The 15877-nt window shown below is 42.2% G+C and overlaps 1 long non-coding RNA gene across 1 annotated transcript; it reads right to left on the bottom strand.

Annotated features, from left to right (window-relative positions):
- Window positions 1-440: 440 nt before the first annotated feature.
- On the bottom strand, window positions 441-14841 carry LOC144586310 (uncharacterized). The gene is made up of 2 exons (XR_013541075.1): window positions 11038-14841; window positions 441-8573 (listed from the first exon to the last, which is right to left on the bottom strand). It is a non-coding gene; the product is annotated as an uncharacterized LOC144586310 (long non-coding RNA).
- Window positions 14842-15877: the final 1036 nt, after the last annotated feature.

The following is a 15877-nucleotide window of genomic DNA, read 5'->3' as shown; positions in this document are numbered from 1 at the left end:
GCTAAGGATGATATGATCTAGAGATGAAGGGAATGCATATTAATGTATTCTCAAAGGCTTTCTTTCACGGCTGGGATCTGATGGTTGTTGTGGGGTTTTTGGGCTCTTTGGCCGTGTTCTGAAGGTTGTTCTTCCTGACATTTCACCAGTCTCTGTGGCCAGCATCTTCAGAGGACTGGAGTAGGAACTCTGTCCATGCTCTGTAAGCATATTGCTTACAGTTAAAGTGCTTTCACTCCCCCACTGGTACATCCTTCAAGATATGTCAGACATCCTGCAGGCACGTTAGACCCATGTTTACTCTCTAGTGCCTAATCATAAAGAATGCATGGTATATATACGAAGCTACACAGGTAAGCAATATCATGCACTATGGAAAACAGACATCTTTCTCACTTGATGCACCTCTCCAAAGAAATAATAAACTTTTCATATTTGTTGAGTTCATGTGGCTCTAGATAATGAGAAAAATGACCAATTTCTGTGTGACTGTTAGATCACAGAGTTTAGAATGAATGAAACAGTTATCAAATAGTCCCCTAGTGCATGGAAGTCCCTGCTTCTCATATTCATTCCTCACTTTCATGTGTTCAGCCAGATGCATGATGTCACAGTAATGTGCACTATTTCCATGCATTATGTTAACCTACTCCAATACCATTTCTGCTCTCTCTGGAGGAACTGTTGTGGAAATTTTTTGCTTCATCACTAAACCAATTCCTAACAATTGGGGAAGGAAGTAAATATAATTGTGTATTCTATACCTTTGCTATTAAATAAAATGGAATGAGAGATAAATTTGAGTGGAATCAGAAATTAATACCTGTTAGATTCCTTTAGTATATGGAGGTGGGAGAACCACTGAAAATTTGTTTTGATCAGAAAGGCACATTTTCCATAGAATGAAAGTGAGCAAGGCAAAAACTTCCATAAGGTTTGCTGGCATGTTCTGCCAGGGAATGTCTGAAATAACAGGATAAATGTATGCACATTAACCCAAAGGTACATGGTCATAAATAACTTCCAACTATGGACGTATATGGTAAGCAATTAATGCTTCTGACTTAGTTTTTCAAAAACTGTCTGGCAGGTCCTGCTAGTGGAACTTTTATGAGAGACTGGCTCATAAAGTCATGAAAACATTTAAAGTAGCAGCTCATGGTTTAAAGAGAGAAACTTTCATTATAAATTTTGATTAGAATACTGTAAGTTACACCAGTCAGCATAAATCAATTGGCCTACATTTCAATGGTCATTTACTATAGGTTGTGGAATCAGTGTAAGCATTTGCTATTGCCAAGCTGTGCCACCTGAGACATGACAGTGAATATCTACATTGACTTCTTAACTTGTGGCAAGTCACCAGTGAAATTTACACTGTGTTAACCTGAAGTAAATACTGAATAGAAATCTGGCCTATCTTTGAAATTGTCTTCTTTCTTCTTAAAGAGAACACAAACTCATTCAACAGACAAAAGTATAGGCTGATTACAGAAAGCCTAACTTACGGACTGCTGCTGATGTTTCTCGCAAATCCATTCCTTGATCCAGGCCCGATTTTTCAGAAAGTTTCAGGATAGAAAAAAAAAACCCTCAGTATTCATAGGACAGGAAAAACCTGGAAAACTCTACCTCTTCCGAACCTGATATGAATCCAGATGCTGCATGACGCAAAGGGTAAAATTCTGTTGGTTAGCATAATCACTAGAGTAGGCCCATTGAATCAACATGGATTTGGTAAATCAGCTTCTTCATATGTTCCATTGATTCAATTGAGACTACACTGTAACTGTAATTTACTGTGCTAAAGTAAGTCACAATTAGAGTAGGCCCATTTAAATCAATAGAATTTACAGAGGAGTTGACTCACCAAATTTCTCATTGTTTCAGTGGCCTTATTCTATTGAGATTTATTATGCTACTCGACAGGATTTTGGCCAGTGATAAAAGTTTGATTCCACTGTCACTGCCATGGCTATCTCCTGCTCAGTCCTGGACTTCATAGTTTGGCGAGGGACTTAGAATTCTATGTCTAGTGAATTCACCTGAATCACAATTGAGCATTCTAAGTACTTCACAAACTACAAATCATAGGATTCCATAGGACAGAATTAAATGGAAACAAACTGGAAACTTACAATATAGAGGAAAACTATAACATGGTAATAACTATCATAATAAAAAGAATAATTAATACTAAATGCCCCAAAGTCTTACCAGTATATAATAGTTTAACATCATTCACTATGCATTAGACAAATAAACATCCTCACTGTTTTTAATATTTATATAACCTTGTGTTTCTCAACCTCAGACTGTTAACCTTCACTGACATCAGAGTAACAGAAAAAGGGAGCCCAGGGCTGAACTAGATAATGCAGTTAATATATAATTAGAAGCAGTCTTCCTTAAGAGGAAAAAACCTGACTGCTTATTCTAATATCTCAATCCACCCTTGGCAAATTAACCTGCTTTTGTTTTGTCAAGAATAGGGATAAAAATAGTGTGACCCAAGTGTGACCTCTCAGTCTGGCAGCTTTGAAAGGTTTGTGTGTCTGAAGGGACAACATCATAACAGGAAAAAAATTACCTAAACATGTGATTTGAACCCCAACTGTCAAAGAATTTATTTATGTTGTGTGGCTCTGACCCAGCAACATGAAATATATTAGCTTTATTTTTAAAATATTATTTTAAATTTGTATTCGTTTTATCAAAGAACAAACCAGTATCTCGAACTCCTTACATTTCACTCACCTCCGCCTTAGCACCAACAACTACCGTGACATATTGCTGAGCCACACATACAGACATTTGAAAAACACACCACTAAAATACACAAACAACAAAAGATCGGGGTGGTGGAAAAGGATAACAGAGGGCGAGGGGAATGAATGGGGAAAATAGCTTCTAGATAACAGCTTTCATATCTTCACAGATCTAAGGTACCTATCAAATAGTTCTAAGAATGTGAACCAAACATTCACATATTTTCAACTTTCCTATTACAGTATATGCTCCTTTCTTGTCTGCGATCATCTTCAAGAGATCCTCTGTTTCTCATTCTCTGTTTGGTGTGGTAGGGGATTTCTAGCTTAGCAACACAATACATTTCTCTCCAAAGTCTGGGTCCCTTCCCCACATCTGTCTTCACAGGTAAATCACCCACCTGTCAATTATAATGAGAAAAAAAAATCAGTTCTACATGAAATGCAAAACTGACATGTTTTCTGATGTTGGACAAAAAATGTGTATCCCTAGGCAAGTCATGTACAGAAGGACCAATGTGTGTGCATATGGATCACATGTGTGTGCATTTGCACATATAAATTGCAAAACGGTGTCAATATCAGATGGAACAGGAGCCCTATTTAGGTGTTTGGCCTGAAGGCAGTACAGACACAGAATGTCCATAAGCCCCACCATCCACATTTCCATCCCACCTGGAAGCCTTGCTGAGCTTTTTTTTATCCCAGCAGAAAAATATGTATAGACTGTGTGTTTTCAGTCAAACATACAAATATGTAGCATTTCCATGATTTGTAGCCTAGACAAAGAACAGTAATTATGGAAATGCTGTAAGTGGGTTCAACTGAACGTGCTTACAGCACCTCTGCAGATCTTTGTGTGGAACATGGGAAGATGTTCAGGAGTGCCTGTGTGTGTGTGTGCTTACATCAGTAAAAATGTGTGTATGAAGACACTGAGAACTTGTGGGAACATGGGAGATGGGTTCTGTTTTGAGTGAGACTACGCCTGAGAGCATGATTTCTAGCCATCTCTCTTGGGATGGTCTTCAGCTGCTAAAGATCAAAGCATCTCCTTTCTTATCTCATGAGAAGACTTATTTGGCTTAGCAGAATCCTGATTAAGAAGTGATTTGGCTGAGACCCTGGTCACACAAGGGAAATGTTTTCTAGTTCTTCCGACACTTTCCATACCCCTGTTTATACTGAATCATGGTCACATGGCTTATATCCCGGGATGAACGTCCCAAGAACTTTTAGCAAAACGATTCATTTCTTCCTGTTTGAATAGTTATGGCTGGCTACACCATGGTACCGTTGGTTTTCTCTTTTGCTTCAAGGGGCAATTTAGCAATTAAAAAAATAATATTTATCAATAAATCAATATATCAGAAACAAGTCTCCCTCTGTGTGATTGCATGGGCGGGCTTGATTTGCTCTCTGCACAGCTTTCCTGCTCCCCCACTCCCCCAGCCTTCAATTCTCAACAGAAGCAGAGCAAGTTGTGCACACAGGCAATTCTAGTGAGTACAACAAAAGTACAAAGGTACAAAATAACACAGCCCCAGCTGGGAGAATGTCTTGGTTTTGACCCTGCATCATGTGACCAGGAAAAAAAATACCGACATAACTGGTGGATAACTACATAACATTTTGCCTTTTTAAAAATCTATTCTTGGTTTTATTTACAATACAGTTTAACTTTTTATTTTTATTAATTTTAAAAATTTACAATACAATTTAACTTTTCTCCACACAAAGATGTGGTTAGTAAGTAGGGATTTTTTAAATTAAATCTAACCGGAACCCCTGGACTATCTACCATGTCTTCTTTTAGTAGTTGTGGGGTGGCTGCCTACTTCATTCTTAGCCTGGTGTGCAAGGAAAAGGGCACCATCTTGGAGTTCCTGGTCAGAGCTAGGCTGGGAGTGCTTGGAACTGAGGTTTCCCTAAGGGTTTGTAGCTGGAGCTTGAGTCTAACATATGCTCAGGACGTGAAAGCTCATGTTTCAGAGTGGCTAGAACAAACGCCAGGTACTGTCATAGGGTGGATATCTGGCGATCAGGGCATCAACAGCCATCCTATGAGCCCTACATGCTTTCAGGATGACTGCCTGACTAGGACTAGGTTTATGACCTGCACCCTTCTCATCCCGCCCCCCCCCCCCCACGCAAAAGCTCAATTCCTTTACATTGGGGAAATTGATCTCACACCATCATTATTTGCATCACCTAATAGGATTCTTAATTGCATCTTTTTAAACCCCATACAGATTGTATAGCTTAAGGAAGCTCCAGCTAGTGTGCATGGTGTGGAACCATCTTTAGCCCAATGCATTAGCCTAAGCGCCAGGGTGATCAAGATTCCAGTAATGAAGTCACTGGGACTGTTTTCTATCAAGGACTAACAAAGCAATGCATGGGATGGCTCATTTCCCAAAGCATTTCTCAAACTTAAAGGAGGCTGCTTTGTTATTCACATTTGAAAGGCAGCCTCATCAAATTAAGCCAGGAGGGTGAAGGCATGAATACTAGTTGAAGACAACAGATTTGTGAAAGGAGAAGGCTGCATTGCAGGGCAGACATGTCACTGAATGGTAGTAGCTGTATGATGGTTTCATTAACCTTTTTGGCCATAGTATAAAGAACCATTATGCCTTATAGGCCACATGCTGTCAATTGAGTTAACCAGCCCAAAATATTTTGCTGTCTGAGGTGGAGCAACAAACATGCTCTCTCTATTCCTTACCTATTCAAGTAGCACTGCATACAGTTTAAAGCCAATTTAGTTATTTTGGCATGTGAGGCAGAAAGGCCCACCAGCTCTTCTTCCTTCCCTGGTTGTAAAATAATTAATTAGAATACAGCAGGACTGCCCTATCTGCAAGATCAGTACTCACAGTTTCACTTATCCACTGCCTGAAAAATAGTAAATAAAAAACCCAGAAATACAGCAGGACCCCCTTATCCATAGGATCAGTATCCTCTGATTCACTTATTCATGGTCTGAAAATAGAGGTACTAAAATATTGTGTGAAAAAAACCACACCTATAAATACAGTAAGGATTTTCTAGATGTAATTATCAGAACTGGTCACTAGAGGGAATAAAACACTACACTATATATGTAAGCCAGTGTCATTTCACCTAGTCTCCCGGCAGTTCAAGGCAGCTTCCTCTATGTTCCAGAGAGGGAAGGAGGGAGGGAGGGAGGGATATGTATGTATATATGTATGTATGTATATATGTATATATGTATATATGTATGTATGTATATAGAGAGAGACATCTTCAGCACGTTGATGAACAAAGGAAGACTTCAAATTGGTTCCTACTCATAGACCCCATCAAGATAAAAATTACAGGTACAAGAGAGTCTTGGGTCCAACAGACTGTTCTGTATAGCATTTTCTATAATTTGTGGTTTTCAGTATTCATGGGGGGCTTGAATTGATCCCCTGCAGATACAGGGGTTCTTCTGTATGTGTTTCCAAGGTGTATTACCAGAACTGGCCACTCAAGCGGACCAGAGGCTATGCTATATATATAGGGTTTCTCTATCCATACATTCCAGCATCTGCAGTGTGGGGTGGGGGACTTGGAACTGATCCTCTATGGATACTGCAGTCCTACTGTACATTAAACAGCAAACAATTTGCTGTCTTTTCATCACATCCGATATCTGTATGCTTGAGGTGGCTGCCTCATGATAAGAACAGCTCTTCCTTCAGTGGACAAAGAAGTAATAATTAGCTAGGTTCAAGGAAAAAACAACAACAAAAGACCTTGGCAACTTGTGTGTTGATCTTCTTTTAGGAATCTTCTAGCTTCTTTGTACATTATAACTGGTTTCCTGTTAGTTTGGGCAACTGTACAGCCATTTAGAGTGCAGCTGCAATTTTCCAATTATTTTTGAAACCCCTTGCAAAAACTGGAAAGCCCTATTATGTTGAATGGGGTGATTTTTGGGTTGCATAAGTGCAAACTGGAGATCAGTGATGGAAATGCTCTGGCCACAGAGCGGGCATATTCTGCATTTGTAAGCAGGATTCTGGCCTGTGTCTTTAGATGCCTGTGTGTTTTGCTTTACATGTATACTACGAAGTGCAGTGTTGATGGACCTCTATATTTTCCAACCCTTTTCACACAAAAGGTACTTGCAGTAAAGTGAGAAGACCATGTTAAATGGGACTTTGAGCTGTTCTGTGTTAATATATTATTTACACATTGTCTGGAATTCTGATTTCTTTTCTGCTAACTACATCTTACAATGTAATCAAATGGCTTCAAAGGTGTGTACCTGATTGCACCAGAAAGGGTTGTTTTAATGGGACTAGTCCTATGTAAAGTGACCCTTCTTTCTGTCAGGGGATCACTCCAACTCAGCCCCCCAAAATAAAAGCCCTTTAACCGGACCATAAAAGGTCCAGATTGGGCATGGATCGGTGTTGTGGTGGAGCACATTTTCCTATGTGTTGTGTGATCTCCAGGAAATAGATCAAATTGAACCCACTCAACAAACAATCAAACTTGTGATCTATTGCTCTACGTGATTGCACGTAATAAGGTGATACATTTTGAAATGGAGATGACCAACATGACAGCATCCACACCTATGAGCCTATGAAGTGTGCAAAAATATAGGCAGATGTGTTTTGTATATTTAAAAAATCTGTCCTACTTGTTTTCTAGAGGAGCTGGTCTTTTGTAAAGCTAATGGGTCCTAATTGCACACTCAGAACCAAGCTACTGGGGAATACTTTGCATTAAAACAGGAATAAGTCACAACAACAAACTGTTGCTGAGAAAATCCATACATACTGCTATTGCATCCGAGCTATGAGAAAATGGGAGACTTGCGTGAGGATGGGTGAGACTGGCAGAGAACACCATGGCTTCCATCAGTGAGGAAGTCCTGTCACTTATACTTTGGGAGCCCTGGCTCTAAAACACTCTTGTATGTAGCTCACTATGAACTGGGAATGTGTGCTGGGCCAGTCCAGACAAGAGCAGGGAAACACATCCTGGAAAGAGAGAACAGTAAATCATATTTTTGTCCTCCTTCATTTTGACAGATTTGTGGAACCATAAAAATGCAGCTGACATACTAGTTTAGAAAGGGAGGGGAGAGAAAAAAAAGCAGGCAAATTATAAGCTATTGTAAACCTTGTTGATACACTGCTGGCAAAATGTTTCTGATGCCTGTCACAGATGACAGATCACAGACTACCGTTATCTTCACGGGTCTCCTGGAAAAATAAAACAAAAATCCTTTGTTGAGGAGGAGCAGATTTCCATTCCTGCACAAACAGTGCAATTAACAAGTGCAGGCGAGTTGGTGGCATTAGTAGATAATAAGGTTTTCTTTCCCTGCCTATATAATTATGTATGTGTGTGCAGGCAGGCATGCTCCTATACATTTCTCTGCTACATCTTTTCTTGGCTGTCACCCAGCTTTCCCCAGGAAGAAAATATTCTGTATACAACATAATGCTTTAATGAAGCTTTGGTTAAAGACATGCAAGATCTGCTTATAGCTCTGTGAACAGGTGGAACACGTGCAGGTGCCGCTCTTTGGAATGCCTGCTCACTGGAGATTATGGAAATTGCTTGCTGGCCTGGGGACATCTTCCTTTGCAGTTTTAACAGTAGGCTTCAAACTGTGTTGAGGAAACATGTGGTGTATCATTAGAGGTTTGAATGCAGATAGACAAACGAGGGGAAGGGAGGGGCAACGCCTTACAGTAAAGACAAATCAAATGTTCTGCAGAAAGTGCCGTAAGTGGTCCAGACCTCCCAGTTTGATCATCACACTGTACTTTCCGCCTGAATGGAAAAACAAAGCATAAATGTGAAAGAAAGTTAGTCCTAGGCCTAAACCCAACACAATGCTACAGAAATTAACAATCCTGCTATCCTAGTCATGTTGGATGAAACCATGGTGCAAGTGGCTGTGCAAATGGTCGTGCAAAAAACTATGCAGCTGGTTACAGGAGTGACCATGTGACCTTTTGCACAACTAGTCCTTTAATAGTAGAGGACATTGGTTCCCAACCTTGGGTAATCCAGTTGTTCTTGGACTGCAATTCCCAGAAACCCCAGTTGGCCTAGGTAGTGGTGAGGGCTTCTGGGAGTTGCAGTCCGAGAATATCTGGGTTACTCAAGGCTGGGAATCACTGGTAGGGCACTATGCGGGAGGCTGTGTTGGACAGACAAATCAGCATCAGGACTACTTCTAATGCAGAGCTTGGCAAAATTGCTTCTCCTTCTCAACTACAAATCTCAGAATCCCCTAGCCTGCATGGCCACTGGCTACATTTAGCTTGGAAAGAACTGTAGATTTTAATCCAAAAGAGTAACTTTTCAACTTTCCCTGTAACTTGAAAGTTACCCACTCTCAACCAGCTGTGGCTTCCTTCCTGGATTTACAATACGAAGATATTGACCTACATTTGCCTTTGGTCCTGGCAAGGTAATTTGCCCAAAGTAACCCAAGAAAAATCCATTTTCTGTGTGAAATAAGACCTGGGTTAGAAAGAACACCCACTGTGTCTTTGCTGAGACCTATTGCTTTTGGATGGACACATGTAATAACAGGTGTGCTAAAATCTTGGTTTTGTCCACACTTCTTCATCACTTCAGTCTCAAGAAAGACCTTTCCCTTTCTGAAGTGGGGATGGGGTATCATTCTAGGGTGATGGAAAGTGGAAACTGGATCAAGAGTAGATTTTATGATCCTGTTTTCAGTCTTCCGCTTTTACTTCATAGGAATTTGGTTTATTCTCAAATCCATTAACCTCTTTCTCCCAGTTCAAGTGCATGCAGGTGCACAGCAAGGTTTGTCTCGTTTGTCCTGAAAACATCCTAATTAATGACAAGCCAGTCCTGACAGCATCCCTAATCAAGAAGGCACTTAAAAGCATCATTTCCTGTCTCACTGAAGTGTAAGTAGATGCACTTAAAAATCTTTCTCCAAGTGAGGCCTATCTTAAATGCAAAATTGGTAAAGAGGGGCTATTATATTCTATTATGTTCCAGCCGCAGTATCTGACAAAACAGCATAACTGCAAAATTTTGTAATGCTGAAGTGTGAAACAAGGATTGTTAGGTGTACAGGAGGAGTGATGGACATATAACGGAATTTTGTAATGACATCAAGTGTCCTCATGCCACTCTATAGCCCTGCATTCTGAATTCAGCCACATTGGCCCATTTTCCTGTACAATTATTGCTCCTCAACACAGACCCAAGGCAAAGGCCTAATTCACAATTAATCTCACAGTGAGTGTAAAACACTAGAGTTAATTTGGCACATATAACCACAAGGCTTTATAAAACCATACTTAAATTTTACTGCATTCTACACTAGATTGACCTATAGTGCTTTATAGATGGTTCTGTGAATCATATGAGAAATAAAGGAATTAAACTCCACCCCCTCCTCAAGGTATTACAAATACCTCATGACATCATATAGCTTATGCTTTTGTTCCACAGGCAAACGTTTCACAGACATTTGTTGTGGGCTGAATTGTACTTAGTTTTCGCAGAAACTATCAGGAGATAATTTAAGCCACGAGTATTTCATCTTTCTTATTTCAGTGGGACTTGAAGTGGGACTTTGTTTGTCCCAGGTTGACACAAATGTCTCTTTGAATAGTTGTTGCCACTCACACAGATATGTTTAATCATTCAAGGAAAATGAGTTTCAGCTACCCACACGACACACACAGCTCCCTTTATCTGTCATGTTATATCTAATATTAGGAGAAACAGAGACCAGATTCATTGGCTTAATGAGGTGGAGTGGTACTGTTAATGCTGAAAAGTACTTATGAGTCTGGATCCATAATCTCAGGTAATTCTTACTGTTACATCTTGTTTTATAATCCTAGGGACTCTGGTGGAGAAGAAACTTGGAAGTGTGTGTGTGTGTGTCGGGGGGGGGGGGGAATGAATGCAACGGTTCCTTCTCCACTGCTGATTCCATTCACTTAAAATTCCTCAAGGGTTCATTTGACATGATAAGAGTGGCATCTGTCAAAGGATAGCAGATGGGAGATAGCCATTTCCCATATGTGATCAATTAATCATGATCACTTAGCACGCCCTCTTGTGGCTTATCTGAGGAAGCAAATTGGTAGATGATAGGTCTATAATGCATCTGTCACCAGCTTTAAACTAAATGTGGGGATCAATCCTAATTAATTTAGCAGCCGGCACTGTGATTTCTGTTTTTTCAAGCAAAGGTTGAGTTTGTTCTGCACATTTATCATTAGATCCTGCTTACCATGGTTGGGAAGAGTGTCCTTCAAAGAAGGTGCCTTCATCAGACTTGAAGCAGAGCTTACTCCATTTGTAGAGATCACCCTGTTTTGGCTCAGGTAGAAGATTATTGGCATGTACCAATGAGAGCTGTTGGGAGGCGGAGCCAGAGAAACTAGAAGGGAGCGGTGAGTCAGAGTCTAGTCAGTGCAGTCAGAGAGAAGAGAGAGTTTGGAGTTTGAGGCAGAGAGAGTGTTTAAGGAGTGATTAGTCAGAGTGTGACCTGTATTAATTAAGATAGGAGAGGTTAAAGTAAAATACTGAAGCTTTGTGTAACTTTAAGAATGTGCCTAACAATTATTCCTGAAAGAATTTGTAATCAATAAACCTGTTTCTGTTTAAAAGTTCAGTACTGAATGGACCTCAGTCTTTCATAGGAGATATAGGTTGATAAAGAGATCAACTGGTGGCAGTGTGTTAAAGGGCGTGTTGGGATACCTTCGTGAGCTCTGTGTTTGGTGAAACAAGCAGGGCCCACGGGGTAAACGTAACACCATTCATGAAGGATCCCTGATTCTTCATGTTGCATTTCCAAGATGTTTGGGAGTCTCCTGTGGGAAGGAGACAGTGCTACTGCCCATTTCCAGAAATCAAGTTAAATGTACCTGCATCAAAATCCAAACATTTAGCACTGGGATATACACATATATGACAGATAAAAAGCCCTGTTTGGTTTGGGTCCAAGCTATCTGAAAAACCAAATTTCCCCATATGAGCCTTCCTTGCCCTTATGATCTTCAGAGGAATCCCTCCTCCCAGTCCCATTGCCATCGCAGGCATATTTGACAGGGAAACAAGAGAAGGCCTTCTCTGTGGCTGCTCTCAAATTGTGGAATGCAACTACGGTAGATTGGCTAGACTGGCCTCCAATTCACCAACAGTTGAAGTCCCACCTCCTCAGGCAGGCTTTTAGTAGCTCCCTAGATGCTGGCTTTTTTTTTGTTTTATTTTTCTAAATCTTTTTTAAAGTTTTAAATGCTTTAAAATTCATTAATGGATTTTAAAAAATCGCAGCACATCTAACTCAATACATTTATTAAAGCACCAGAGAACAATTTAGAAGCTACCAATGGTCAACTAAATTTATCATGAGCCTAAGGTAGGAATAGGAAAAAAAGGCCCACATTTCTAACGTAGCTGAAGCCCACATTGCCTCTTTGCTAGTTATATGAAGACAAAAAGAAAGCCTCTTCAAAAGAAAGAGCTGTTCCTTGGTGGGGAAAAACTGTGGAGTTTCCAAAGAAGGAACTTCAATCTGATCAACCAGTAGATGTTGAAGGACTTGGGGCTTGTGTTCTCTGGAGCCCTCCTAGGCAGGCGGCTGTAAGAATGTTAAATCCAAATGCATGAGTGACCATGGAGACCTCTCTCCCCACACAGAGGGTACCAGTGGAGGAGAGGGTGAGTCCTCTCCCCTGAACTGGCACTCTCCATACATGAGACTAACCATCTCCCTTACACATCAGGTCTCTTTTTGCAGTTGGGATGCCAGGTCTCAAATCATGGGCACATGCCCCATGCATAACATAGGGTCTTCTCAGACAGCCACTCTCCATGTGTGGAGAGCAAAAACAGAGCAGGTGGAGGCTAGCACTCCCTCCCCCTTCCTGTATTCAGAGTAACCTCCCTTTTTAAAATGTTAGGTGGTTTCTAAAAGGCTGAGTTAGTCTAAAATATGTGTAGAAATGGCACTTGGGCAGCTGCTTAGCCACATTCTTTGCTCAAAGTTCCTTCAGGATAGGATGGAGAGAAGAGGTTTGGCCCATCACAGTCAGTTAAGAGAAAATCGCCGCAAGTGCAAATGACTGTCAAAGGCACATTATCTAACCTGAAATATATACTGTTGCTTAGTTAATGCAGTGCACATAGAGTACCTCTGGGAGAGATACTCTACATACACTGAGTTTAATTGAACGGCAGCGTCTAAGAAAAACTGTGGCTAATTTTGCACCATCCTTCTTAACATGCAGGAATAGATGCAAATTGTTGATACGTATCCTGGGTCGGCCACTTTAGCAACCCTGCTGAGCAAGCACAAAGCAGAAACAGCCGAAGCATCTCACTGTTTGGAGATGGATGCATTGCAGCTTATGGGTCCAATTCTAAAAAGAGCCAGGTGAGGTGGGATAAATCTGTGCCACACTTCACTGTATTCCAGAAAGTGCAGCATGTCAATCATCTCCGAGTCACAAAGCTCTAATTGGGTAATCTGTCAGAGTTTGGCAAAACTAATTGCTTTTTGAATTATAAATCCCAGAATCTCTTAATAAGCTTGGCCAATGAACAAGCTATCAGGGAGATTCTGGGAGGACTGTTTTTTTAAAGTAATGTTCCCAAGCACTGATCTGAATAACTGTTTGCAGAAAAAATAATAATAATGAACAGCACCTTTCCCCTGTGGCAGTTGCTTCTCCTGATATAGAATCAGAGAATCATAGAATAATTGAGTTGGAAGGGGACTATAAGACCATTGAGCCCAATCCGCTGCTCAGTGCGGGAATACAAATCAACATGTCTCTAACACTGAAGTTCACCTTATTCAACAAGGCCCACTGTTTGGTGAAGTGAGGCAGATTCTGGATATCATTAAAAGGCAGTAAATTAGTGGTAATTTAATCTGAAGTATTTTTATTGTCAGGGCAGGGCAAAGCATTGCTGAGCTTTTCTACACCAAGTGACAAGACAACCTGGCTCACTTTCAGCCTTCAGCACTTTGACCAGGTAGTTGAGGGAATTATTTGCTGCTAATTCTAAATGGATCAGATCATACTTTTGCACTATTAAAGAGCAGGCTGGGTAGGTGGGGCTCGTCAGCCATGGAAGGCAGCCCATCTAGGAGAAGGAAAACTCCAATTTCAAACTTCCACTGCCTTGTGGCTAAGATCCACTCATGGAAAAGGCTTCAGGAATTAACCTCGAGGCAAAATCCGGAGCTGGAGTCCCGAAGGCAGCATGTGTCATTCTGCCAACTCCTGCGACATTGCTGGAACCAGTTGTATTGGCCCTTGCCTTTCCATTGGACCATTTCAGCAATGTGGAGAGGGGGGATCTGCTGATTGGGTAACAGCCTATCCTCCATATTACCTTACCCAGGCTTCATGCTCTGGAGAGGACACTCCTCGATTCAGAGCATGTTACCATAGTCTCTCGAGACTGAAGGATGCCTATGCTATGCTATAATTCTAAATGTCTGTGGAGACTTTCTGTGATCTGTGATTTCTTGCTCTCACTCCACATTGTCTTGGTGGCTGCTGGAAATAAAACACATCTGAAGGATTAGACATATGCATGTCCCAGAATTCTCTATTCTGAGAGTTCTACCAGTAAGAGACATCTAAATTGTGCTCACCTGAAGGAGGACTGGGCTGGAAGGCCTCATGGAACAGAATAGGCTGTGCTTGGACCTAAATTCCTGTTGCAGAAAGAAAGTTGATTCCCAATGCTTGTTGGGAACAGAGATGTGACTCTGAGCATTCCTCCAGTTTTCTGGACTTCTGCTTCCACATGGCCTGTTCTTATTGCCACTTCCAGTCTGCCTGCTTGCCTCAGCTCCTGGCTGCTGTTGCCCTGATGTTACTTTACAGCAGGGTTCTCAAACTCAATTTACCTGGAGGAAGAGCCCGGGTGAGGCTGGGCTGCGTCAGATTTTCCCCCAAGCAGAGCAAGAGCCCGAGGAAGCCGCCCAGGAGTTTCCTTAGTCTGGCTGGGGCGAGGAGGAGGGGTGTGTGTGTGAGCCCTCCTTGCAGGCCATGAGCCCCTCCAGCTCCTTTTTCACTACCACCACCACCACCACCAGGAGGACGAAGAAGCAGAGAAGGGAGGGAGCACCAGCAACAGCCTAGCCGGGGGAGGGGAGGGTACGATATAAATTTGTTATAAAAAAACCCTCACAGAATTGCCTTGCTAAAGGAGAAAAGCCTCCATTGGTACCCGCAAAATTAAACAGAACAGGGTGCCCCCTCACAGGTGCTTGCGGGCATGCACACACACACATACACACACACACGGAGGTCCGGCAACCTTCCTCTGAGGGCCCACCTCAAAAAAGCGCACTCAGCAGCAGCAGCTACCCCCACCATAGCAGAGGAGCAAACTTTCTGAGGTGAGCCCAGGCAGCCTCCAGAGCCGAGGTGGCTGAAGCAAGATGGAGGAGGAAGCACCGCCGGGTACTGGCCGGGCTGGTGCTGGGGGTGCTGAGAGAGAAAGAGATCCACAGAGCTGCTTCCCTGGAAGAGGTGGCGGTGGCAGCTGCTGTTGACGGCATTGTTGGAGGCGCTCTTCGAGGACAGGCTGGGAGTGAGGTCCACTCTCAGGCATCACTCGGCGGCAGCTCAGGCACTTGGGGGAAAGGGCTGGCAGCGCACCTCGCTCGCCGGATCTCCCAAAAGACAGCACCTCTTGCACCCTCCATCCGGAACTGGAGCCTGCCAGCCGGCAGACAGGCTGGCTGGCTGGCAGGCTGCAGTTCCGGATGGAGGGTGCAAGAGGCGCTGTCTTGTGAGAGAGCCAGCGAGCAAGGCGGGCCTTTTTTTTACTCTTGACAGCAGAGGACGCGTGGACGCTTTGGGGGGGCAGGAAAGGCGGGGGCCGCAAACTATCATCTGGCAGGCCGCAAATGGCCCCCAAGCCACATGTTTGAGACCCCTGCTTTACAGCATCTAAATATACAACAATGAGACTGGGCCACTAGCACTTGCTCCTGGAGATGTCCTATGCTAGAAGCCAAATTTGAGAGTATTGAGAAGAGGAGGGAACAAGGACATATGTGGGGCTCCCTGTAAATTTTATATTAAAGATAATAACAC

This window comes from Pogona vitticeps, chromosome 2 (assembly GCF_051106095.1).
Source record: "Pogona vitticeps strain Pit_001003342236 chromosome 2, PviZW2.1, whole genome shotgun sequence".
Taxonomy (NCBI): Eukaryota; Metazoa; Chordata; class Lepidosauria; order Squamata; family Agamidae; genus Pogona; species Pogona vitticeps.
The sequence above is the reverse complement of the archived record's forward strand: the minus strand, read 5'-3'. Positions and strand labels throughout refer to the sequence as shown.